Raw genomic sequence first — 25,975 nt, forward strand, 5'->3', positions numbered from 1 at the left:
GGGTGAGGATATTTTGTCCCTCAGGAGGTTTTTGACGTGACGGAAGCAAACGACACGGAGTTGTTACCGGTAAGGGAACAGTTCTGCATTTCTTACGTACTGTACTGTACAGTACACTGATAGAAAAAATTGAACACACTGCGATGAAAGTGTACGTGTTTCGTCCGAGGGTTGTTGCATTACTCTGTGTTTTGTGCAGCACGTTTTGGTTCCATATTAAAAGTATTTTCACTGTTGTGAAGGTATTATATTTCAGACAAATTTTATGATTGCACTAACAAACCTTATAAATCATAATCGCGTTATTAATCTGTAAAGTGTCACTGGAGATCACAGGTATCTTATCCCAATATACTCAGAAAGTATCCCTGAACAAGCTCCAAACGTTTGTCTCTTCAGTTCGGCTTCACCCTGTATTTAATCGAAAATCAGGCACGTTAATAACAAAAAAGGTATCATCGGTTGGCCATTTGCACTTCTCATTTTGCTACTTACCTGTTAGTTCATGAACAGCATAAATTATTCTTGTTTAGGATAGTTACCAGCGAAGAGAAATGGTAATTTTATATGAACGTCCAAAAACTGAGGGTATGTTTGATCTCCAACGAAATAGTAACTTATCGTCCAAAAATGTGTGCCCATCCTCAGCTGATAATATTAAGAGTATGGTGGGACATGAAAGGTCATGCTCTGGAAATTGCTTCCCAAAATATACCCATCACTGCTGACCTTTATTCCCAACAAATCAGATGCCTTGTGGCCATAGTGCAAGAAATCCTACGTCGAATGTTGCTGCTACACGGTAATGCACGCCCACATTCTGCTTAGTTGACAAGAGCAGTTATCCAGGTGCTTGGTTGGGAGGTTCTTATTCACCGATTTTGCGCCCTCCATTTTCCACCTTTCTCGTTCTTTATCCAAAATTATCCGAGCAAAATCCTTTGATGGTAGAAATGTTCTTCAAGCTTGACTTCACAGCTTTATAACTACAATCGGGCAGATTTATTCGGACGTGGAAATGGAAAATTTCCTCAGCACATACAGAAAGTCATTGGTAATGCAAGAGAATGAGTTAGCGGTCAGTTTGTATCCACTGTGTACCTCATATGTGTAAAAAATACTTCTGCCACATAGCAAAAGATATATTGCAGATTTAAGCATCAACGTGATATTTCGTAGTGATGTTCAAAGAACATTTCTCAATTATTTCCTAGTTGTAGAATACACATGCATGAAACTGGACGGTATATCATTAATGTAAGATTGATCAATTAAATTTCACTTTCTTTCTTCCACACCAAATTACGGTCATTGCAGAAGGACGACACGTAAAATATTAAGGGTAGTGTCCTTTCCCACCGTTCAGGTAACAAGTGTATTCCGCGATAGAAAAGTCCAGGTTCTTTAAAAGCGATGCAGTCATCAAGCTATTTGCGAATATCAGCGAAATAACAGAAGTGTTGCTCAGAAAGCCCATGTTGTAGTGACCGAAACAAATGGTAACCTCATGGAGCAACTTCCGAGAAAAAGGGCGGATGGGGAAATACATTACATCTAAGTGCCCCATGCGATTGGCCATGTGCGGTCTGGCATTATCATGGAGAAAGTTAATCTTGTCATATCTTGTGACGTATTGCCGGCAAGTTTGTAGCGAGTGCACATTTCATATTGCGTAACATTCGTCTGTAACGTTCACCATTGATGGTTTCACCCAGTTGCAGATCATAATGCACCAACTTGACGCTGGGAATTCATGTCCTATTCCGTAAAGAAATAATTTTTTGTCGTCAAACACTAGTCGACGGACAAACGAGCTCCTTTTTTTTTGTCTTTGCACAAACAGCTCATAACGGTTGAGCGATTTTTTATATCATTCCTGCAATTCATGGAGGACCCAATTTCCGAGCTTCAGGGCCATTTTCATTGCTTATAAACATTTGCTAACGATTAAGTCACCGACATGTAGTACTTCCGAAAACTCTTTGAGCGTCTGACATGAATCCTTTTCCAGTAATTCCTGACCGGGCATTCATTCTCTTTCACCTCAAAGGCCTCTTTAAAGCATGGAAATAAATTCCTGCATTTTGATTTCGATAGATCATCCTCACCTCACAAGCAAACGACGGTTTTCAGCAGCAGATCTCCTAATATTAAAGAAGGAGAGTAATGCTTCCCCCAAATGCTCTGTTTCGTACAAAACCTTATATGCTCGATATGATAGAAACTTGTGTCCTTTGCACTCCGATCGCGTGTCACACACACAATTTTTACATGTGCACCAGCAGTCACTGATGGGCAAAAGTTAAAATGAATTCAAGTACCTTATACAATCATCAAAAATATATTTCTAGTCATTTTTCATATGTTTATGTATGGTGACAGTAACAGTTATGCGGATTTATAGCATCCAATTTCGATAGTGATGAACTCTGAATTCTAAAAGTGTTTTGAGAAAAGTAAGGGTCCCTATAAAGTATATCCATAAGAAACTCTGGAATTCAGAAACTTTGCCTTGAAAATTGTTCCTTAAGTCCGCCTCTATGGTTAAGTCTTTTCGATCTAGGGGGTCCCGGGTTCAATTACCGACCGTTTCTGGGATTTCAACCTCCATTCGTTAATTCCGATGGTTCTGGGACTGGGTGCATGTGCCATCCTCATCATTGGAATTCATCATGCAGTAGGTAGGTCCCCATGCTCATAGATTCTTAGGTTGCCTACACGGCGCCAGCTCGGAAGATCTGCGCCAGGCCTCTTCGGAGGCCACACCACCATTATTTTTATACTGGAGGGAAGGAAGGAAGGGACCTTGTAGATGTACGTGAATTTTACCATCGTTATCACAGCACGAAAACAAGGTTTAAGGATCACGCAATATTTTACGAAATAAAATTAATATATTTGTCTGTTTTTCTTCACTATACGGCACTGAATTCCTCAGTATCGTATGACCCTTGAATTGTTACCTACACCATACTATCCACGAAGGTAGAAAAGGATTAGGCAAACCACTGTTTTTACAAACAGGAAAAATACGTCCTGAACGAAAATTGAAAGATAGCCACAATGCAGAACGCCCATAAAGAAGAAATTGCTAAAACAGGCCGAAAATGTTCGGAAGCTCATTTATTGCTGTTCTTCTTCAATACAATAAGTTTAAAAAAATCCAAGTTCAATTGGACGATTAAGTTTCTGCATAATTGCCCCCACGCAACTCTCATAGATGCCAAAATTTAGATTCATTAGGTAACAATCAATTAAAGAAAACCGTAGAAAAAATCGGCACGGAAACAAGACAATAATTCAGCTAGAGCATCAAGGCTCCTCAAACGTAAAACAGTAGGACCGCGATAATCCGGCACTGGATAGTCTTGACAGACTCGATAGTCCGGCACGAATCAGAAATCGATGCCTTCCTATACTTTGAGGGATTTAGCGTTCGGCACGATGGGGGGCACAGCCGGACGCGTGCGGGAGATATCGGAAACGTTCGGAGTTTCGTCAGTCACTGCTTTCTGTGCGAGTATGCTCTTGTCGGGATCTGACAGATCCCCATCTTGGCTTCGTTTTAATATCACTATGATTCCTCGTTCACGTAGACCTGCAGTTACAGCACTCACATTTGCATCAGTACGGCGCGCTTTCCTTTAACAATGCTTTAATAAATTTACTGTACTCAAAAATGAAATGGCGTATGGCTTTCAGTGCCGGGAGTGTCCGAGGACAAGTTCGGCTCGCCAGGTGCAGGTCTTTTGATTTGACTCCCGTAGGTGACCTGCACGTCGTGATGGGGGATGAAATGATGATGATGAAGACGACACATACACCTAGCCCCCGTGTCAGAGAAATTAACCAATGATGGTTAAAATTACCGACCCTACCGAAAATCGAATCCGGGACCCCTGACACCAAAGGCCATGGAACCGGACTACTGTACTGCGTCCAAATTTAACTATATGTACGACTGTCAAACAGACTACAGCACAGTGTACAAAATCGTACCTACAGTGAATATATTTTCTAAACCAAACATACCACGGGCTGAGGTTTCGCAAGTCTTAAACACTTTTGTAAAATTCACAGAAGGGAGACAACAATACGACCTTGCTGAAGTTATGAATCTCCACATTATACAACATAAATGTTGTCATGAACGAGTTCCATCCAAAAAACAATTTTACATCCCTACAATATTTCAGAGGGCTCAGAGCTAATTCAAGCTATCGGGTCAGTGTTAGATATCAGTCCGACATGTTCCACGCCCTCGACATCATCAGACACCTATGCTTGGCCAATAGACAGTGTTCCAGATTGAACTGTGCCAAATTTTTTATTTGATACAAATGAACTCGTTCTTGGTTTTCAAAGCCATGGTGCATTTGTATTTCATAATAGGCCTACAAAATGATTCATAATGAAATTACTTGATTTTTAGTTGTTTCGTTTGCACTGTATAGTACCACATACTTTTAACTTTTTGTAGTGCAATGTTTTCTGTTGTATTGATTAATAACAGTTCGTCGCTGTTCGGGCAAAAGGTCACATTTCACAATACTCTTCCTATCTGTTATTTTCCTTACGAATGGTCACGACTCCCAGCCACGTATGGGTATGCAGTCTATCAGAACAAGTTTCGTTGTTTTTATTTTCATATGTTGTATTCTAAAGGAAACTGAACCTTAAGTAAATTATACTGTAGAAGTGCGTAATTAGTCATGAAAACATACATTCCTAGATCGCGGTATTGTAAGGTTCTTTTTCCTTCACACGCACGCATAGGAAAATGAACACAACGAATGTTCTTCTTATGGACTAAATATTCCATATGAGGCGTGACCAGTCTTAAGGAAAATAATGGTTGTGACCATTTGCCCGAACGGCGACGAAGTATTAGTTGTTTTTTTTTTTTTTTTTTTTTTTTTTTTTTTTGCGTTAAAACTGTACAGTAGTTTTTATTCATATACCCTCGTTTAAACCAGGGTTTCGAAAATGACCTGGTTAATCCGGCATATTTGATAATCTGGCAGTGGTAGATCCCCGAGCATGCCGGATTATCGCGGTCCTACTCTCTCTCTCTCTCTCGAACTCTCACCTCCTTTTAAGAAGAATGATGAGCATACTCAGAATGGGAACCAGCTCTTAGACCACGGCGGACTCCAGCTCGAACAGCTGTAAGTGAGATGTGAAATGAGCTGATATTTTTATATACAAGGACCGATTGCCGAGAATGTTCGAGTAGCAAGAGCTGACGCGGAAAAGCGTTAGGCCGCGTGCACACCGAGCGCGCTTCGCATAGGGTGTCTCTTGTTGCTGAACGCTAAGCATAACCAGTGCTGTGTTCCTAAGCCAGGCGTTCACACGAACCGCGCTCTGCTACGCACTACGCCTACCTTAAAGCTAAGCGAAGCGCCAGATAATGAGCAGTGTTGGTTAACTGCTTAGCCCTACTTAGCTGTTTCTGAAGCTATGGAAGAAGAAATTGCTCATGCAGTGTTTCAAAGAAAACAAATATGGAACCCCAGGCACAACAACGTTAAAAATGTAAATTTTTTACAAAATAAGTGGATTGAAGTATCTACAGCAATTTTACAGCATTGCTACAGCAAACATATACGGTAATATTACTCCTATTGGCACATTTTACTGGGCTTAACATTGTGACAGGATGAAATTGCATATGGCTTTCGGAGCCGGGAGTGTCCGAGGAAAAGTTCGGCTTGCCAGGTGCAGGTCTTTTGAATAGACACCCGTAGTTGACCTGTGTCGTGATGAGGATGAATTGATTATAAAGACGGCACATACACCGAGCCCACGTGCCAGCGGAATTTACCAATTATGGTTAAAATTCCCGACTGTGCCGGGAATCGAACTCGGGGCCCAGTGTCCGAACGCCAGTACGCTAACGATTTAGCCATAGAGCAGGACACTTTGTGACAGAAGGCATATAATCTCCCAGACTCTGCCATATCGTTTTATAATTTTGCCAGCGGAGGGTGGTAACATGAAGAATTATATCACTCTGCAGGCTAGTAGTGGGCTTGGAAGTAAATATTTCTATTTATGAATGATTATATTTGTCACTCATTGACTCCACTTTTTTACTGTGATAAACTGTATATGATATGTGTAATTATTCTGCCAAGCTACAGATCCAGTGTCATTAAGGAAATCGCGGAAAGTATCTTGGATGTTTTTAACTCTTTCTGGGAAAGACATTGTCTTGGTGTGTTAGTTCGTAAGTAATCAGGTTCTCATCATCATTTCCCGCCTGGAAGCGTTCCTGGACTAAAATGAAGTTATGAAGGATGCAAATAGCTTTCACAATATAACTTGCATTGAAAACATCAGTTTCTATTGCTTTCATTAAAACCCGCCACTTACTGCACATAATACAAAATGCACATTACACTTCTTTCTTACCCTTGAGATTCGATAATATTATAAATACGTTTCCGATTGTCTAAAATTCTTGTAGGATATGGCCTCATCAAGTATTGCAAAAGAGGGTATGATCCATCAATAACCATGACAAAAGCATCGATACCTTGAATTTGTGGGAGTTCTCGTGCTGGTGGAACATTTAGTGTGTTATTTTCCAATTAATTGTGTAATGATATTATTCTAAAATTTCCTCCATCTTTGATATCCATCTGCCCCAATATCAACAGCCAGCAGGTGGCAATCTGCATCGACAAGAGTTTGTAACAATAACAAATTTATAATTATAAAAAGCGTGATTAAGCCGGGCACGTGATTTCCACGTGTATGCTGCCCAGTGCGGCTAGACAGTTGGGAAAATTCAATATCCCCCCAATACTTCTCTGCTACTTCTCGCCACATTTCAGTTGCAGGGTTTGGAAGGTCAAAGGTATTTTTTTTGGTCATTCTTAAATAATCATAAAATTTATCACGATAAAGTCTTGCATATCTGTACAAGCGATAGAATTCTCCGAAAGTAATTCGTTCTTCATTAAATTCATGAACCCACTTTCGATTCTTCTTTCTAATTTTCAATTTTAAATGACTGTTATCCACCAATAAATTGTTTCTAGCGCACCCGGGTAACGGCATTAGTTTGTGACCACCGTGAAACGCCTCGCGCCAGGCTAAGCTGAGTGCTCGGCGTAGAGATTTCGGTGTGAACAGGAGCACGCCTTGCCCTATGCATAGCACTTCACGCTACACGCGACACACTATGCGAAGCGCGCTCGGAGTGCACGCGGCTTTAGCGAGGACGAAAACTGCCTCAGGGGCAGACAGTACCAAGTTAGATAGTGAGCCGGGCCAGCATACTTGCAGGGGAGTGTGTGCGGCGGGGCATTGTTCGAGATGCAGGCAGAAGGCGACACATTATCACAGCACATAACACAACCTAGTAAATTAATATGGGATACACAAAAGAACAGAACGTACCAGATTACATGAAATGTTAAAAAAATGGACTCTCTTAGCATTGGTAAATGCTGCGAAACCTTACGTGATATTCCAGGCATACATCAGTGCATCCGGTAGTCGGGTTGATGCATGCATTATTACCAACCGAGGGGCATGTCCGGCTCCATGGCTAAATGGTTAGAGTGCTGGCCTTTTTGCCTCAGGGGTCCCGGGTTCGATTCCCGACAGGATCGGGAATTTTAACCATGATTGGTTTATTTCGCTGACACGTGGGTTGGGTGTATGTGCTTTCTTCATCATCATTTCATCCTCACCACGACGCGCAGGTCGCCTACGGGAGTCGAATAAAAAGACCTGCATCTGGCGAGCCAAACTTGTCCTCGGACATTCCCGGCACTAGAAGCCATACGCCATTTCCTTTCAAAGGAGGGCATTTTCAACATTTCACGTAAGAAAAATATGTCATGTGGTATGGTGATGTAGGTTTTGTCCATTTCGTTGGCTGAATGGTCAGCTTACTTGTCTTCGGTTTAGAGGGTCCAGGGTTCTATTCCCGGCCGGGTCGGGGATTTTAATCGCTTTTGATTAATTCCTCTGGCTCGGGGACTGGGTATGTGTCCGTTCCAACACTCTCCTCTTCATATTCACACAACACACTACACTAGCAACCACCACAGAAACACGCAATAGTGATTACATCCCTCCATATAGGGTTGGCGTCAGGAAGGACATGCGGTCGTAAAACAGGACCAAATCCACATGTGCGAAGCATTTCGCATTCGCACCCGCAACTCCGCAGGTGTGGGACAGCGGTAGGAAAAGAAGAAAAATAATATGGTGATGTACGTTCTGTTTCTGTATGTTTCCCTTGATTAATGTGCCATGAAGAGCTATTGGAAATCAGTTCTAACATGGAATCAAAGTGTTTCCGGACCTATGTCCATATAACATATTTTATTCTTCTACGTGTGAGGAAAGTGTTCTTAAAGTTTGTTACATCCTGTTGCACCTCGTTAAGAAGTTGAAAATGTAGAAAGGACTCTTTCTTTTTTTGAAAGACACACAACCAGAGAGTTTACTCTGCCAACCCGGGTAATGAGTATCAAGAGGGGAAGTTATTTTTTATTTTTTCTTGATTAAAGAAGCAGGAAACGTTTTAAGAGGAAGTATTTCGTATTAATGACCTTATGGTTAAAAGATGCAGAAGAAGTCTCATATTTTTACCCATACTTTGTCCGACTCGTTGGCTGAATGGACAGCGTAATGGCCTTCGGTTCAGAGGGTCCCGGGTTCGATTCCCAGCCGGGTCGGGGATTTTAACCTTCATTGCTTAATTCCAATGGCTCGGGGGCTGGGTGTTTGTGCTGTCCCCAACATCCCTGCAACTCACACACCACAAATAACACTATCTTCCACCACAATAACACGCAGTTACCTACACATGGCAGATGCCGCCCAACCTCATCGCAGGGTCTGTCTTACAAGGGCTGCACTCGGCTAGAAATAGCCACACGAAATTATTATACCCATACTTTCTTATTATTAGCCGAGCATGACAACGTCAAACACTAAGGTAGGTCTGGGAATCTGCGCTACTGGAAGATCTGAAGTTCAAATCATGATGCTGGCGACTGCTATTAAGAGTATGGTTTTATTTCGTTTTATTTTACACCCATTCTACACAGAAAAACGCTGTGGAAATATCTTCCTTCAAGTCTCAGGATCAAAACCCAAAATAATGACAGCAATACACGCTGAAATCGAGAGTTAAGATCATATTACTTCAAAAGATGTTGGGCTCGGTTCCCTCAAATTAAGAAGCAACAACAAACACATGGAACATTGATAAGATAGGTAGTTGCTGACGACAGTCATGTGCTATGTAGTGTGTGCGAACCCAGAGTTGTAAACCTCACAAATCACCTAGGCTCATTGGTATGCCTAGCTTCCATGAACTGCAGACTGAGCCCAAAGATTACAGAATCCATAGCCAAGGGAAGGAAACATCTCGTTTGTATGCGGCCCAGCACCGAATCCAAAACTTTGTGAAATTGGCTCCCGATTCAGTTCAGTGGAGGAAGGAAACGCCCTGGCACTGTGGCGCGTTCTCTCTTGCTCTCACACCCTCGCTCTTTATCTTTCTTTCTCCGCGATGAACCACTCATTTCTCTTTGGTCCTTCCCCTCTTTCTTTGACTTCCTCATTTTTCAGTATTTTTCAGTAAGCCCTTGTTCCCTAAGCAAACTCTCTCAATCCGTCTCTACCCTGCTTCACTCTCCCCCTGTCGCTAATTCATTCTCCTCCTTCGCCTGCGCACGGGTGCATATATTATGCAGCAAAATTATTATGTGGCGGTAATAGTTATTCCCTTCTTTTACTCCTTCTAGGTCATTTTCTATTTGTCTTGGTACATCGTAGAAAGAAACTGACGGTTACACTGACATTTTTACATTCTCGTAAACTACAGCCCACAATCACGACGACGTGTAGATGGTTCAGCTTGCCTCACATACTAAAACAAGGTAACATGACATTCTCGTCCACAACGAAGGACGTAAAAATACGACTATATCACCTTATTTGTATACAGATTTACGATACCTTCAAATATAGTACTCACTTACATAGCCGTGCAATTATTATTATTATTATTATTATTATTATTATTATTATTATTATTATTATTGACATATTCATGATTAAATGTAATGCCATTCAGTGTCCTGCTTGCTAGCCTCTATGAATGCCTCCACAATCTTCCATTGGTGACTAGATCATTGGCCTCGTTTTGTTTCTTCTTCTTCTTATCCTTCATGTGTTTACCCTCCAGGGACGGTCTTCGCCTCGGACTCAGCGAGGGATCCCATCTCTACCGCCTCAAGGGCAGTGTCCTGGAGCTTCAGACTCTGGGTCGAGGGATACAACTGGGTAGGATGAGCAGTACCTCACCCAGGCGGCCTCACCTGCTATGCTGAACAGGCACCTTGAGGGGGGATGGGAAGTTTGGAAGGGATAGACAAGGAAGAGGGAAGGAATCGGCCGTGGCTTTAAGTTAGGTACCATTCCGGAATTTGCATGGAGGAGAAGTGGGAAACCACGGAAAACCACTTCCCGGATGACTGAGGAGGGAATCGAACCCCTCTCTACTCAGTTGACCTTCCTAGGCCGAGTGGATCCCTTTCAAGTCCTCATACCACTTTATATATTTCGTGCCAGAGGCGGGAATAGAACCCGGGCCTCCGGGGTTGGCAGCTAATCACATCGTTTAGTTTAAAACCTCTTAAATTTATGTCATTATAAACTGATCATAACCTTAATCGCCTCGGTCTCCCTTTACTTACCGTATGCCTTCATGTTTGAGTCAATGTTGTTATTATTATTATTATTATTATTATTATTATTATTATTATTATTATTATTATTATTATTATTATTTAGCATGATTAACGCCGTGGCTTAGCTGTGACCAACCTTCGAATCTTGATAGATCCCGGGTTGGAATTTTCATATGAAAAATTGTATGGGGCCTGGAATGGAATCGGATGTTAACCCCCATACAAATCCTAATATACCGCTCGATTGGTTAAACACTTTGGATCAGGTGGATCAGGTGGATCAGGTAGCTGTGAGCTTGCATTGGGAAACGGTGAGTCCCCCACTGTTGGGAGCCCAGAAAATGGATTTCCATATTTCCTAATTTTCAGATCAAGCAAATGCTGGAGCTGTATCTTAATTAAGACCTCGATCGCTAACTTTACAATCCTAGCCCATTATCATTATTGCGTCTCCCAAAACCTTCTAGCCGGGCTGAGTGGCTCAGAGGGTTGAAGCCCTGGTCTTCTGACCCCAACTTGGCAGGTTCGATCCTGGCTCAGTCCGATTGTATTTGAAGATTCTCAAATACGTCAGCCTCGTGTCGGTAGATTTAGTAGCACGTAAAAGAACTCTTCCGGAACTAACTTCCGGCACCTCGTCGTCTCCGAAAACGGTAAAAGTAGTTAATGGGACGTAAATCAAAATAAAACCCGGGCCAAGTGCGCATGTGTGACACATTCCACATTCAAGACCCAAAGAGTGGGTGGGAATAATGATACAAAGGAAGAAGAAGATTTTAAAAGTTTCGAACCACGACCGCCTTGGTGAGAAGACAGGAAAGGTATTACATTCAGAATGGAGGGAAAATTTAGAGATCCAAATAATAATACTGCTTCGGAAATTGTCTCGTTACGTGTGTGATAACGCACTCAGTTATGGAGGTACAGTCAATTAAAAAATGAGCGCATTGCATTGTGTAAGTTCTTCGCAGGTACACTTTTCTCAAAAAGAAATGAACCTATGGAAGTTACCTAATCTTTGTTGTGGACATCCGCAGGGTTTATATCCATAGGCGATGTGAATTATTATTTATACAAATTAAAATTACATCTTATAAAGTATTAAATGAGAGGAACATACAATACCGTGAAATCATTCTTTCTTTGAGCGACTATACATCAGTAACAATATAAAAAAAGAAGATGGAAAAAAAGTAGCTGAGAAACAACAAGCAATCACTAAAAATTGTGTGAAATTCTGAAGTTATCGGAATTATGCTGACATTTCTACTGTACAATTGGACTTTGCATGTCTTATAACTTAAAAAAACTTGGAACGGGGACCAATTGGACACTTAATTCAATCTTCTTCCTACGTAAGGTAGCTACATCTAATAATGAAATGAAATTCCTTGTGCCTAATCTTATGCTACTTTAATCATACAGGAGCAGAAGAGGGCTCCCCTCATCACCCGCACGGCCCCGCCTCCAATCTCATTTTAATTCCCCATTTGTCGAGAGACACTAATTTTTCCTACTAAACTTCCTCTTTCCCCTCAGCCTCTTATGCTTCCCTTTCTCGATTCCAACCTTTTAATTACATTGAAATCTTGTCTTGTATGAGGCCTATTAATATTTGGAGCGTGTCATTACATAATAAACTAGGCAGGGGTACAGTGTTGGTTATCAAGCTAATGGCGCACAGTACAGTGCTATAGATCTCATTGACTCTTGCACAAGCACATGCCATACAAAGGAATGAATTGAATAGCGCTCTTTGATTTATTCTAAGATGAATATCGCAAGTATTCCAAGATAAGGATGGGTAGACTTGTTTTTTATTATTATTTAGAGACAAGAGTAGTAGAATTAAAAGAGGTCACGGACCTAGTTGTAAATATAGGATTGCGAGGTGCATAGTTAATTCACAGTACCTTACGGACTGAATGCTGAAAGACATAACAGTCTAAAGATTAGATGCTCTCATTTATTATTATTATTATTATTATTATTATTATTATTATTATTATTATTAGTAGTAGTAATAGTAGTAGTAGTAGTAGTAGTAGTAGAAGATGAAGAAGTAACGGTGTAGCAATATCTACCAATGGAATTGTTTCCATAATAGAGTAATAATAATAATAATAATAATAATAATAATAATAATAATAATGCATGCCTCTGTGTTGTAGTGGTTAGTATGAATAGCTGCCACCCCTGAAAGCGCGGGCTCGATTCCCAGCTCTGCAACCAAATTTGAAAATTGGTACGAGGGCTGGAACAGGGTCCACTCAGATCCCAGTTCTAAGTGCTCGGCTCTATGGCAAAATGGTTAGCGTGCTGGCCTTTGGTCACAGTGGTCCAGGGTTCGATTCCCGGCAGGGTCGGGAATTCTATCATTGGTTAATTTCGCTGGCACGGGGGCTGAGTGTATGTGTCGTCTTCATCACGACGAGCAGGTCGGCTACGGGAGTCAAATCAAAAGACCTGCACATGGCGAGCCGAACATGTCCTCGGGCATTATAAGCCGTACGCCATTTCATTTCAGTTCTAAGTTCTCTCTTGTAAATCTCCTGTACTTAATGCAACGAGAATTCGTGTGGAAAACACCGTCACAAGAACCCGTAAGATATTTCTAGTGACTGGAACTTCGTAGACAAAAATCCTCAGTGAATATCGAAGAGATGTATGATGCACGGTAATGCTGAAGTGTCTTGCGCCTCTCAGCTTAAGAATTCGGTGATATGTTAAATTCGACCACACAGAGAACGCACAGTGTTCCTCATATGAGAGATTCGTTGAACGTTTCACGTATCGTTTTAGAATAAACGCTTTTTTTTTTTAATAGCGTGTGGCCTCCGGAGTGGCCTGGTGCAGGTCTTTTGATTTGACACCCGTATGCGACCTGCGCGTCGTGATGAGGATTTAATGATGACGAAGACGTCACACACTCCCAGTCCTCGTTCCAGGGGAATTAACCAATTATGGTTAACATTCCCGATTCTGCCTGGAATCGAACCCGGGACATCTGTGACCAAAGGCCAGCACGCTTAATATTTATCCATGGAGCCGGACGGAATAAATGCTTATTATATAAGACCAATTCTGAGTTTATTTTAAAAATAATTATAAAAGTAAGTCATAGTTGTCAAATAATTATAATGTTGGCAGCTACTTAGAAAGAAATGTCTGATGCCAATAATTTAAATAATCCTCTTAAATCATCAGTCTTATTCAATATATACCGCGTTAACCACCATTTACTACGTGTCTCTGTTTATTACCAGAGATGTCTGAGAGAATAACTGCGCAATGTTTAACATTGATTGTATTTTGAGTGTACATCACTTTATAAGTAGATACCGTACTGCTCCATTGAGCGTTCTGATTGGTTACTAAACGGATAGAGTTGTTAGTTACAACGTCATGTATTACCGTACTGTATAAATGCAACACAACGTACCCATACACTACCATTAATGTGTAACGAAGACCGTTTGCCTATTTGCTACCACTTCGTAATTTCTTTACGGAACAGAAAGATAATCCTGTATTATTCTGACCTATGCTAAGGTAACAGAATTCTTGTTGTCTAAGCGAAGAGGGGAGAGAGTAATTGAGACTCTCCTTGGTTGTATCAGGCGTCTTGAGGATGATTTTCTGCTCGGCGAGTTGAGGCAACGTAGCGTCGCCCAGTTTAATTTCCTTCCTTCCCCTCACCGAAACTGATTAACTTTGCCCGCTGAAATCTGATTGGTGTTGGAGAACAAGCGGTACGGCACTGAGAACAAAGATTGTTAAGTAAAGACGAGGAGTGTAATAAGTTAAAATGTTTGGTTCGTTTGCGCTGCAGCTAGGCGATAGTAAGAGACAGTATGTTACAGCCTCTGATTTTCTAACTCCCGTGAGTATTATTATAATGGGTGCAAAACACTTCTTACCTGCACATTCTGTGAGAGTTCCAAGAAAGGAATACTATGGACTACAGATCTAATCAAAGGTTTTAGTCCACTAGCACAGTTCTGAAAAAGCATCCATGATGATGCTAAGCGAGTGCTTATTTGCTTTGCACTTTTGTATATCTTACTAAGTCAAGCATTTTGATACAATAACCATTATTGTACCAATACATTTTTTAAAATGATATTTGTTGGTGGCGTCGACTTCTGCAGATCGTTTGCCACTAGTTTCACCATATGAGAGGAACCTGCGTGTAAGTGTAATTGCGCAAGAGTAGAGTGTTGAATGTGAGGAAAGGAACGTTAAGGACGACAAAAACACCCAGTCCATTTGCAATGAATGACCCCTGACTCGGACGGGAATCGAACCCGGTGTCGCCGGGTGACAGGTGGACGCGTTGCCCCCTACACCGCCGGGCCGGACATTATTGTACGTTACTTATAATTTAGAGAAAAATAAAAATAATATATCGATGGCTTTCTTTAAAAACCTCGTAAGTCCGAATACTCTTCCTATCCATTATATTCCTTAAGACTGGTCACGCCTCCCAGGCCCATGTTTATATGCAGTCCAAAAGAATAATTTTACTTATGGTCATTTTCCTCTGCCGATCTGTAAAGGAAAATGAACCTTAAATACATTATACTGTAGGAGTGTGTAAATTCGCCGTGCAATCAACATCCCTACAATACGGTACGGTAAGGTCCATTTTCCTTTAGACATTGGCAAAGGAAAATGAACACAACGAAAATTATTCTGATGGACTGCATACAAATATATGACCGGGAGGCGTGACCAGTCTTAAGGAATATAATGGGTGGAAGAACATTTGGACATACGAGGTTTTAAAAGAAAGCCATCGATATGGACTAATTTCTTAAGATGATTTAGATTACATAAAACATGCTACCCATATACAGATCTTCTTTTCCTTCATGACCTTTATATAATTACATGGAGGGGGCAGCACTGATTCAGCCCAGTTTTACGTGACGGATATCTTTACTGACGTCAATCCTATGTGCAAAAGGATGAAATCACTGTTGCGTGTTTCTGTGGTGGTCAGTAATGTGGTGTGTGGTAAATAAACCACTGTCGCAGCCCTGAAGATGGTTTTCCTTGACTTCCCACTTTCACACCAGGCAAATACTGGGGCTGTACCTTAATTAAGGCCACGGCCGCTTCCCACATACCCCTTGTCCTTTCCTGTCCCTTCGTCGCCGTAAGACCTATCTGTGTCGGCACGATCTTAAGCCAATTATAAAAAAATAATGGTGTTGGTCCGCCTCTATGGTGTGGTGGTTAGCGTGATTAGCGCCACCCCCGGAGGCCCGGGTTCGATTCTCGGCTCTGCCACGAAATACGAAAAGTGGTACGAGGGCTGGAACGGGTTCCACTCACCCTCGGGGGGTCAACTGAGTTGAGGGGTGTTCGATACCCACCTCAGCCATCCTCGAAGTGGTTTATCGTGGTTGCCCACTTGTCCTCCGGGCAAATGCCGGAAAGATACGTAACTTAAGACCAAGGCTACTTCCTTCCCTCTTCTTTGTCTGTCCCTTCCAATCTTCCCATCCCACAACCAGGACTCTGTTCAGCATAGCAGGTGAGACCGCCTGGGCGAGGTATGGTCCTCTCCCCCAGTTCTTTCCCCCGGCCCAAAGTCTCAAGCTCCAGGTCTCTGCCCTTGAGGCGGTAGAGGTGGGATCCCTCTATGAGTCCGAGGGAAAAAACAACCCTGGAGGGAAAACAGATTAAGAAAGAAAAAAAAGAAAATAATGATATTATTGGTTTTACGTCCCACTCAATTTTGTTACGTCGTAGTGTCGGAATTTTGTCCCGTACCAGGAGGTTCACTTATTTGATCAACTTCAAATATTACCGGTCTGAACCGGGATCGATCCCGCTTACTTGAATTCAGCACCTCACCACATGAATTACTCAGCCTGAGAATGAATTATTTTTTGATAATAATGAAAATTAAGTCTGTTAAAAATATTAAATACGAGGAACGTAAAATACCATGGACTCATTCTTTCTATGAATGACTATACACTTCACTTGTTGTAGTTATCTAAAAATTTGAAACATCAAATGTGTATTTCTGACCTTGTTCTTTTCTTGTTGGAGATTTGTGAAAAATGTATAGAGAACTATTGGTTTTACGTCGCACCGACTCAGAATTTTCTCATGACGACGATGTGATTGGACAGGGCTAGGACTATTAAGGATGCGACCGCGACCTTAATTAAGATACACCGTGGTATGAAAATGGGAAAGCAAGGGAAATCATTTTCAGGACCAGTAACAGTGGGGAACCCACCACCTCCCGAGCTTCACGGGCCGAATCCTGCAGCCAAGTCACTCGGTTTTGTGTACAGAAGGCTAAATTCACCCAGTAGTAGCACCTATATTGACCAATACTGTCTTGTTTCCAGGCGTTAGTTTGTTGGTTGCTCAACAGGTTACAGACGACGTATGCAGTACTGTAATTGTTAATAGGTCCTCCTCTGTGGTGTAGTGGTTAGTGTGATTAGCTGCCATTCTCGGAGGCCCAGGTTGTATTCTTGGCTCTGCCACGAAATTTGAAAAGTGGTACGAGGGCTGGAACGTGCTCCACTCAGTCTCGGGGTTCGATTCCCACCTCAGCCATCCTCGAAGTGGTTTTCCGTGGTTTCCCACTTCTCCTTCAGTCTAATGCCGGAATGGTACCTAATCTAAGACCACGGCCGCATCCCACCCTCTTTCTTGTCTATTCCTTCCAATCTTCCCATTCCCCACACAAGGCCCCTGTTCAGCATAGCAGGTGAGGACGCCCGGGCGAGCCCTGGTCCTTCTCCTCGGTTGTATCCCCGACCCCAAGTCTCAGGTTCCAAGGTACCAGGAAACTGCCCTTGAGGCAGTAGATGGGGATCTCTCACTGAGTCCGAGGGAAAAAGCAACCCTGGAAGGTAAACGGATTAAGTATGAAAGAAAGAAAGAAAGAAAGAAAGAAAGAAAGAAATTGTTAATAGGAGGCTTCTTCTGTCCAGTAGCACACTGATTTTGGTGCACATTCCAAGGGGAAATGTGGTATGAGGAGCAGTTAAGTGGCAAATGAAATGAAATGAAATGTCGTATGGCTTTTAGTGCCGGGATATCCCAGGACGGGTTCGGCTCGCCAGGTGCAGGTCTTTCTAATTGACACCTGTAGGCGACCTGCGCGTCGTGATGAGGATGAAATGATGATGAAGACAACACATACACCCAGCCCCCGTGCCATTGGAATTAACCAATTAAGGTTAAAATCCCCGACCCGGCCGGGAATCGAACCCGGGACCCTCTGAATCGAAGGCCAGTACGCTGACCGTTCAGCCAACGAGTCGGACAGTTAAGTGGAAAATATTTAGGATAGGCATGTGTGGCAAATCTCGTAGCGTAACTGAGGAGCAGTCGAATGTCAACAAGAATAATGTGATTAAAACAATTAAAAAATTAACAAATATGTTTTCCCCTTAATACATTTAAAATACATATCGTCCCTCAAGAATTAATACCGCGTATCTCACAATGCTCTTCCTATCCATTATGTTCCTTAAGATTGGTCACGCCTACCAGCCACATATGCATATCTAGTCCATGAGAACAATTTTCGTTATGTTCATTTTCCTATACGATCGTTTAAAGGAAAATTAACCTTACCGTACCATACCGTATCGCATGTCGGTATGTAGTATTTGCGCACTTCTACGGCAAAATGTATTTGAGGTTCATTTTCCTTTAAACATCAGTGTAGGAAAATGAGCACAACGAAAATTGCTCGGATTGACTGCATATCCATATGTGGCTGAGAGGCGTCACCAGTCTTGAGGGACATAATGGATACGAAGAGCATTGTCAGATACGCGGTATTGTTTACATTTTACGTTGTTCGAAATACCTCGAATCTTTACAACATCGCAAGTTAATATTTTGTCACCGTTTACCGTTATACGTATATGATAAGAGATTAGCATTATCCCAATACACACACAGTGGTCTCAATCATTTGGTAAAACCAATTATTTTTCTTTACGTCGCAAGGACACAGATAGGTCCTACGGCGACGATGGGATAGGAAAGGGCTAGGAGTGGTTAGGAAGTGAGCGTAGCCTTAATGAAGGTACATCATACGAGGCAAATGCTGGGGCTTGGTGTAAAAATGGGAAACCACGGATAACCATTTCAGTGCTGCCGACGGTGGGAATCGAACCCGTTATTTCCCTAATCAAAGCCACAGGTGCACTACCCTAACAGCATGAACAATTCGCTCGGTAAGAAGAATAAGACGGAGAAGAAGACGTAGAAGAAGAATATCGTCGTTGGGGGAGCAATACTGCGTATCTGACAATTCACTTCCTACATATTATGTACCCTTAAGCGTGATCACGCCTCCCAGCCACATACGGATAAACATTCCATTAGAACAATTTTCGTTTTGTCCAGTTTCCTGTTCTTGTATTTACAGGAAAATGGACCTTACCGCATCGTATTGTAGGAATGTATGATGCCATGACATATTTAGGCACTCGTACTGAAATGAAAATGAAGTCGCGTATGGCTTTTAGTGCCGGGAGTGTCCGAGGACATGTTCGGCTCGCCAGGTGCAGGTCTTTCGATTTGACTCTCGTAGGCGACCTGCGCATTGTGATGAAGATGAAACGATGATGAAGACGACACATACTCCCAGCCCTCGTGCCAGCGAAATTAACCAATAATGGTTAAAATTCCCGAACCTACCGGGAATCGAACCCGAGACCCCTGTGCCCAAAGGTCAGCAGGCTAACCATTTAGCCATGGAGCCAGACACTCGTGCTCTATTCTGTACTGAAGGTTCGTTTTCTCTGCTACGTATATAGGTCATAGAATGAAGTTGATATCATGCTTGAAAGGATGCGTGGCAAAAACGATAGATGTGATGGAATTCTGAACATAAGTTGCTGGGTTTGATCCCTGCTCAGTCTGATGGTATATGTGGGACAAAATTCCAGCATCTATGCGTCTCATAGAAACGTGCAATTAACAACTATTTCTTACAATACACTTTCGTACACATAGACTTATCTAGCATTTGGCGAGCAGTGCAGAAATGGCACGAGATCCTTCAGTACTTCTGAACGAGTATCCATAAAAGTAATAATATACCTTTACACGGTATGTAATGCCGTATCTCATTTCATAAACGTTATGTTACTGCTCTCTTCATCTGTACTGAACCCATGACCTTTGGCCCAAGGGTTCAGTACCAACTCTGAAAGCTCCCACTACACTATCTGATCATACTTACTCATCAGTCAAGAAAATGATGGAGCAACATACCAAGGCAAAGTTAGGGCCAATATCCTTTTCACTGCAAAGTCATGTTACATTGAAGTCAGTAGGGGAATAGTTTTCCATTTCCAGAATTAACTATGGCGTGTGCATCGTATACAGGAGACGCAACACGCAATATCTTGTGGAAAATTACTGAGGTTGGAACATACAATAAAGGCTTAAAAGCCATATTAAATGACTGTAACACACAAGCGAAGTTTCGAAGTGAGAACTGAGTTCACCGAGAGAGTGAGGAAGAGGGAGAGAGAGAGTAGATATTCAAAGTCTTAAGTAGTCTTGCGGAAAAGTGAAAAGTGGCTGGCATGCTCAGACAGTAATGCTGGCGTTAGAGAAGATATCCGGCCTTAAAACTGGGCTAATTACATACAAAGTGACGACCCCAGGTAATTGGAAAAAGGCCCGGGGGAAGAAAATAATTATATATTATTAATGTTCCTCTAATTTTGAAAAGCCTCAGAAGATGCTGGAGTACAGAAATATTGCAGTAGAAACACAAGTATACCTGGATAACTCTCCCCTAAATTCTGGCAGGTTGTTCCAATATGCAATCCAGCTATCTGAATCTGAGTGAGCTGGCTTCGCAGTTCGAGCGATGTAGCTGTAAGCTTACATTCGGGAGATAGTGGGTTCGAACCAAGCACCGACATTCATGAAACCGAGCTAGTTGGCAGTGCGGTTAGGGTCCCGCAGCTGTGAGCTTGCGTTAGGGAGATATTGGGTTCAAACCTCACGGTTGGCAGCCATGAAGTAGTTTTCCTTGGTTTCCAATTTACACACTAGGCAAATGCTGGGGGCTGCACAATACCTTAAATAAGGTCATGGCAGCTTCCTTCCCATTCCTAGCCTTTCCAATCCCTTCGCGGTCACAAAACCTACCTGTGTCGGTGCGTATCTGAAGACAGTCTCTCGTGGTTTTAAAATTAGGTAAATGCTGAGGCTTTATGTTGATTGCCGAACTGAGTGGTTCAGACGGTAGAACGCTGGATTTCTGAGCTAAAGATTGCGGTTCGATCCCGGCTTAGTCTGGTGGGATTTAGAGGAGCTCAAAAATGCCTCCTTTGTGCTGGTAGATTTGCCAGCATTTAAAAATAAATTGATGGAAGGACATTCTTTTATCTCAGCATCTTAGTCGGACGGAAAACCAACAATAACATGATTATTCTATCTTAATCCTGATATTTCGTCGCTGCTGGGAGAAAACCTCCTATGTGAAATATTTTAGCTTAGAACTTTGGTCAGTAATGTTCTATCATCTAAGGTGCAATATTGTGTGAATGTTGTCAAGGCATTCTCGCTCTTCATAACGTATGTGCTGTGGGTCCATATATCTCCAAAAATATTATCACATAGGAAGTTCTGTCCCGGCAACGACGATATACAATTTATTTCTTTTAAATATGAATGTCTTCATTCCGTCCGACTCTTTGAGTGAATGGACAACGTTGAGGCCAGCAAAACGAACCTTAAGTACATGATACTGTAGGAGTGGGTAATTTCGCTATAGCAAACAACATCCCTACAAAACGGTATGGTAAGTTCCATTTTCCTTTAGACATTAACGTAGGAAAATGAACACAACGAAAATTATTATTTTAAAAGAAAGCCATCGATATGTTTTTATGATGATTATGATGCTTGTTTAAAGGGGCCCAGCATTTAAGGTCATTGGCCCGATATGTGTTTGGAAGAGCTTTCTCTCTGCATTCTGTGGCAAATCTGTTACCCTGATTCCCTATTCAACGCTAAAGGCATCTCACTTCAGTGTTATTAATAGAAGCAGGACGGTGTACAGGACTCATTTCACTGCGAGGCTTTATTTTTCTTCGCGCTCTGTCCCACCTTCCCTTCCTCCCATACTCACAATGAAATGCGTAACTGATATCCTACGGTAACCCTAAGGAATGCTTTCAATATCGTATTTATAATATATTCACAATGAAACTTAAATCCACATGAATTCTTTCTGCTCGTCATCAATTATATTGCGTATTACGCTGATGTTTGTCGATCTGTCTGCTTGTTCGTTTGTTTGCGTTTAATTCACCTTTGTCTGTGTGTCAATTACTGGCTAATCAGATGAAACTCAAACATGGTAATTAAACCGTTTCGTTATTGGCTTTTCGTGTCTGTTAAAACCCATCAGTTAATCCGCATATGGTTTTAAACTATTGCGTAACAAATTAACACGCTAGAGAACTGTCTCACTAGAACCTGTAATGCTGCTTGCTCCATTACCCACTCGTATTTACCACGCATTTGCTGTAACAGTTGCCTACCAGTTAAAATTGACATGTCCATAATTAATTTTATATTTCCGCTCCCTCAAATTTAAATCACTATACGAAAGCATAATTTGAATACACATGTTTCAAACGACAATTTATAAAATGTCTGAGAATTATATGTTACTGCTTGAGTCATCATTCAATTGCCTGGTTTTTAGCTCAACTCCGTGACACTCAATTTTCCGATGAAATGGAGTAACTATACACTGCATGACTCTGCCATATTCATGTTTTGGTCTCATCTCAATTTCTCCCTTAAAAGGAGACGGAATGGGTGAGTTCTGGATGTCTTGCCCTGTCAGTCTTCTTCTTCTACTTCCACTGCTATTTCCATAAATATCAATTAAAGAAACATATCAGCGGTATATAAATCCCATTAGCGCTCTTGATGCTGGGATGAGTGGCTCAGACGGTTGAGGCGCTGGCTTTCTGAGCCCAACTTGGCAGGTTCGAACCTGGCTCTGTTCGGTGGTATTTGAATGTGTTCAAATACGTCAGCCTCGTGTTGGTAGATTTACTGGCACGTTAAAGACCTCCTGCGGGATTAAATTCCGGGACATCGGCGTCTCCGAACACCGTAAAAGTAATTAGTGGGACGTAAGGCAAATAACATTAGTATGTTATTAACGGTGTTTACCTACCCAGACCACTACTGGTCAGTCACATGGCCTGCAGATATTACACTTCCGTGGCAAACTTGATGATATCCTCAGCCGTATGGTTTGGTACCCATGACTGGCTGTGCAGCCTCCAATATCACAAGAAGTAGGTCTCACTAGACTGAGTGAGCACCGTTCCATATTCAATCCAAGTTTTAAAATCCTTGGATGAACCAAGAATGGAACCCGCATCTCCTGGGTAAACAGATGGCACGCTAATCTTATATCAAGGAGCTGTCTTACCTATTTACATTTACCCAAATCACGCACTTTATCCATATTTCTTTCTTCCGAGCTCAATTGTTTTTATGGTAGAAGTGCTGTCCTCCTGAGTCTAAGTAGATGGGTTTGATTTCAGCTTGGTGCAGTGGTATTTGACGGTGAAATGAAATGTCGTATGGCTTTTAGTGCCGAGATATCCCAGGACGGGTTCGGCTCGCCAGGTGCAGATCTTTCTATTTGACTCCCGTAGGCGACCTGCGCGTCGTGATGAGGATGAAATTATGATGAAGACAACATATACACCCAGTCCCCGTGCCATTGGAATTAACCAATTACGGTTAAAAATCCCCGACCCGGCCGGGAATCGAACCCGGGACCCTCTGAACCGAAGGCCAGTACGCTGACCGTTCAGCCAACGAGTCCGACTATTTGACGGTGCTCAAATACGCCATCACGTACACGAACTCCTCGGTGACGAAATTCTGGCACCTCCGGGATCGAACCTGCCAACTTGGGCTCAGAATGTCAGTTCACAATGTAGTTGTATGCATGTCTATTATTATTATTATTATTATTATTATTATTATTATTATTCACGGCTTAAGTGGCGATGACAAAGTGCTGCCTTTCTGAACCTGGGTTCGTTGCGGATTAAGGAGGATAGCATTTGAATGTGTAGCTTTAAGCAGACTTCATGTCGGGAACGGACTCCTAAAGAACAACATTTTCAACACTTCGATGTCTTAAAAAAAGCTGTAAAGGTACTGTAAGTGGCATGCAAAACTATTATTATTATTATTATTATTATTATTATTATTATTATTATTATTATTATTATTATTATCGTCATCGCTTGGCAGTATTAGCGGCCATCCTCAGAGACCCGGATTCACTTCTCGGTACAACCAGAAATTTAAGGTTGGCAGGGGTGTTGGAGTGCTGTACATGCAGCTTTCTTCTCTTTCTTCTTCTTCCTCGTATTATTTTACCCTGGACTGTCGACAGTGGTGACAAATTGCGCACGGTAACTAACTTACTGTCGTTGAAGGCCTAGACCATAAAACTCTCGCCGTGAGTAGCCATTGAAACACCTGAACAACACACACATCTAAGATGGCTTTAGGACGATAACATGTGGTTTAGGTCTTAGCGAGATCGATGAGAGAAGTAGATTGCAATCACTTTCTTCTAGCATGTATCCCCAGTTCATTTCAAGTACACAAATTCGCACAGATACCTAGCACAAGTTAATTGTTGGACATATAAAAATGGACTGTTTGCAGTGATCTCCAAGATCCCTTACATGAAGGAATAGCATCGATTGCAGGAACGATTAGAAGAAAAATGAAGCTTGTATCTGTACGTGACTGCTTTTCTTTTCAATTTTCTTTACGTCGCGCCGACCCAGATATGGTGACTATGGGATAGAGATGGCCTAGGAGTGGGAAATAAGGAAAGGGCCGTGGCCTTAATAAATCCTCAGGGCTGCTGACAGTTGGGTTCGAACCCACTATCTCACGTACGTGACTGGTGATATCGCGATCATAGCCACGGCGGGACTTCCAGTTTTACATGGAATCCCAACCACACGGATGTCAATTTTCATTTTAAAAAATCCCACGCGCAGTGGCCGAGATTCAAACTACAGCCCCCTTTGTGAGATGCCAATGATGATAAAGCTCAGCTATCGTGCCCTCACATCTAGGAGGGATTATACATTAAAGTCTACTATTTTTTCCATATCAGCCAAGTGGCGTGGTCGCTTCCTTACCAGTTCTGTTCTTCCCCATTGTCGTCGCAAGAACTGTCTGTATCGGTTCGACGTAAAGTCAGTCTAAAAACAATCTGCCACTTCAGTCTCATCAATGGCTCGTCCCTCAGGAAGTAAAAGTAACAAAAAACTGCTATTATTAGTTCTTGTGGTTAAAATGATTGCTGTTTATCAACATTTGTGGTCATCCTGAATTGAGCACAGGCCACATAGCACGTAAGCGATAGTCGATCTCTTAGTCTCATAAGAACAAACGAACTGTTCCTATCGGACTCTTTGGCTTTCAGTTTTTAAATTAAGCCAGCGAATAGGATTGGTATCCCGTATCATTCCGTGGCTAGTGGAAACAATGACTGCTTTGACTACTCACCGTTCACTGGTCCACCAAACTAAAAATGGCTTTTCGTAGCGACATTCTTATTGATCTCCACATATCCTTGAGTTTTTTTTCTTCTTCTTGCTGATTTCTTCCCCACCTCTCCCTCCTTCTCGTCTTCGTTTTTCTTTCTGTTCCTCTCCGCGCCCCTTGGCCCGTGTGACGTCACGGGCCCCCATCTTTATAGCTCCCACCCTCCCTCACTCGTATATGTCCACTCTCCCTCCATATCCAATCTCTTCGCGGCCGCAAAGTCTTGCATCTTGCTTTTTACTGACATCTCTTCCCAGTCAGCAGTGTCGTGCTAGCTTCATGGCGTAGAGATTCAGTTATAGCCATATTCAGGGCATCTATGCCATACAGATTACGTTACATGACTCTAAAGAAAGAAATAGCTTACATTATTGCAGCTGTACGCTGAACATGCAGATCCATTTTGTACTTGTTACAGCTTTAAGACCTGAGTAACCTTAATTTTAATAATATATTGCTATTTGCTTTACGTCCCACTAACTACTTTTATGGTTTTCGGAGACGCCGAGTTGCCGGAATTTTGTCCCGCAGGAATTCTTTTACGTGGCAGTAAATCTATCGACACGAGGCTGAAGTATTTGAGCACCTTCAAATGCCACCAGACTGAGCCAGGA

The 25,975-nt window shown here is 42.1% G+C and overlaps 1 protein-coding gene across 1 annotated transcript in view; it reads left to right on the plus strand.

Moving 5' to 3' along the window:
• The window catches only part of kn (EBF transcription factor knot), an 891,516-nt gene that overhangs the window by 789,169 nt on the left and 76,372 nt on the right, over window positions 1–25,975 (plus strand). The gene's annotated exons all lie outside the window — the stretch shown is intronic.

The sequence above is a fragment of the Anabrus simplex genome, chromosome 2 (genome assembly GCF_040414725.1).
Source record: "Anabrus simplex isolate iqAnaSimp1 chromosome 2, ASM4041472v1, whole genome shotgun sequence".
NCBI classification, from domain to species: domain Eukaryota; kingdom Metazoa; phylum Arthropoda; class Insecta; order Orthoptera; family Tettigoniidae; genus Anabrus; species Anabrus simplex.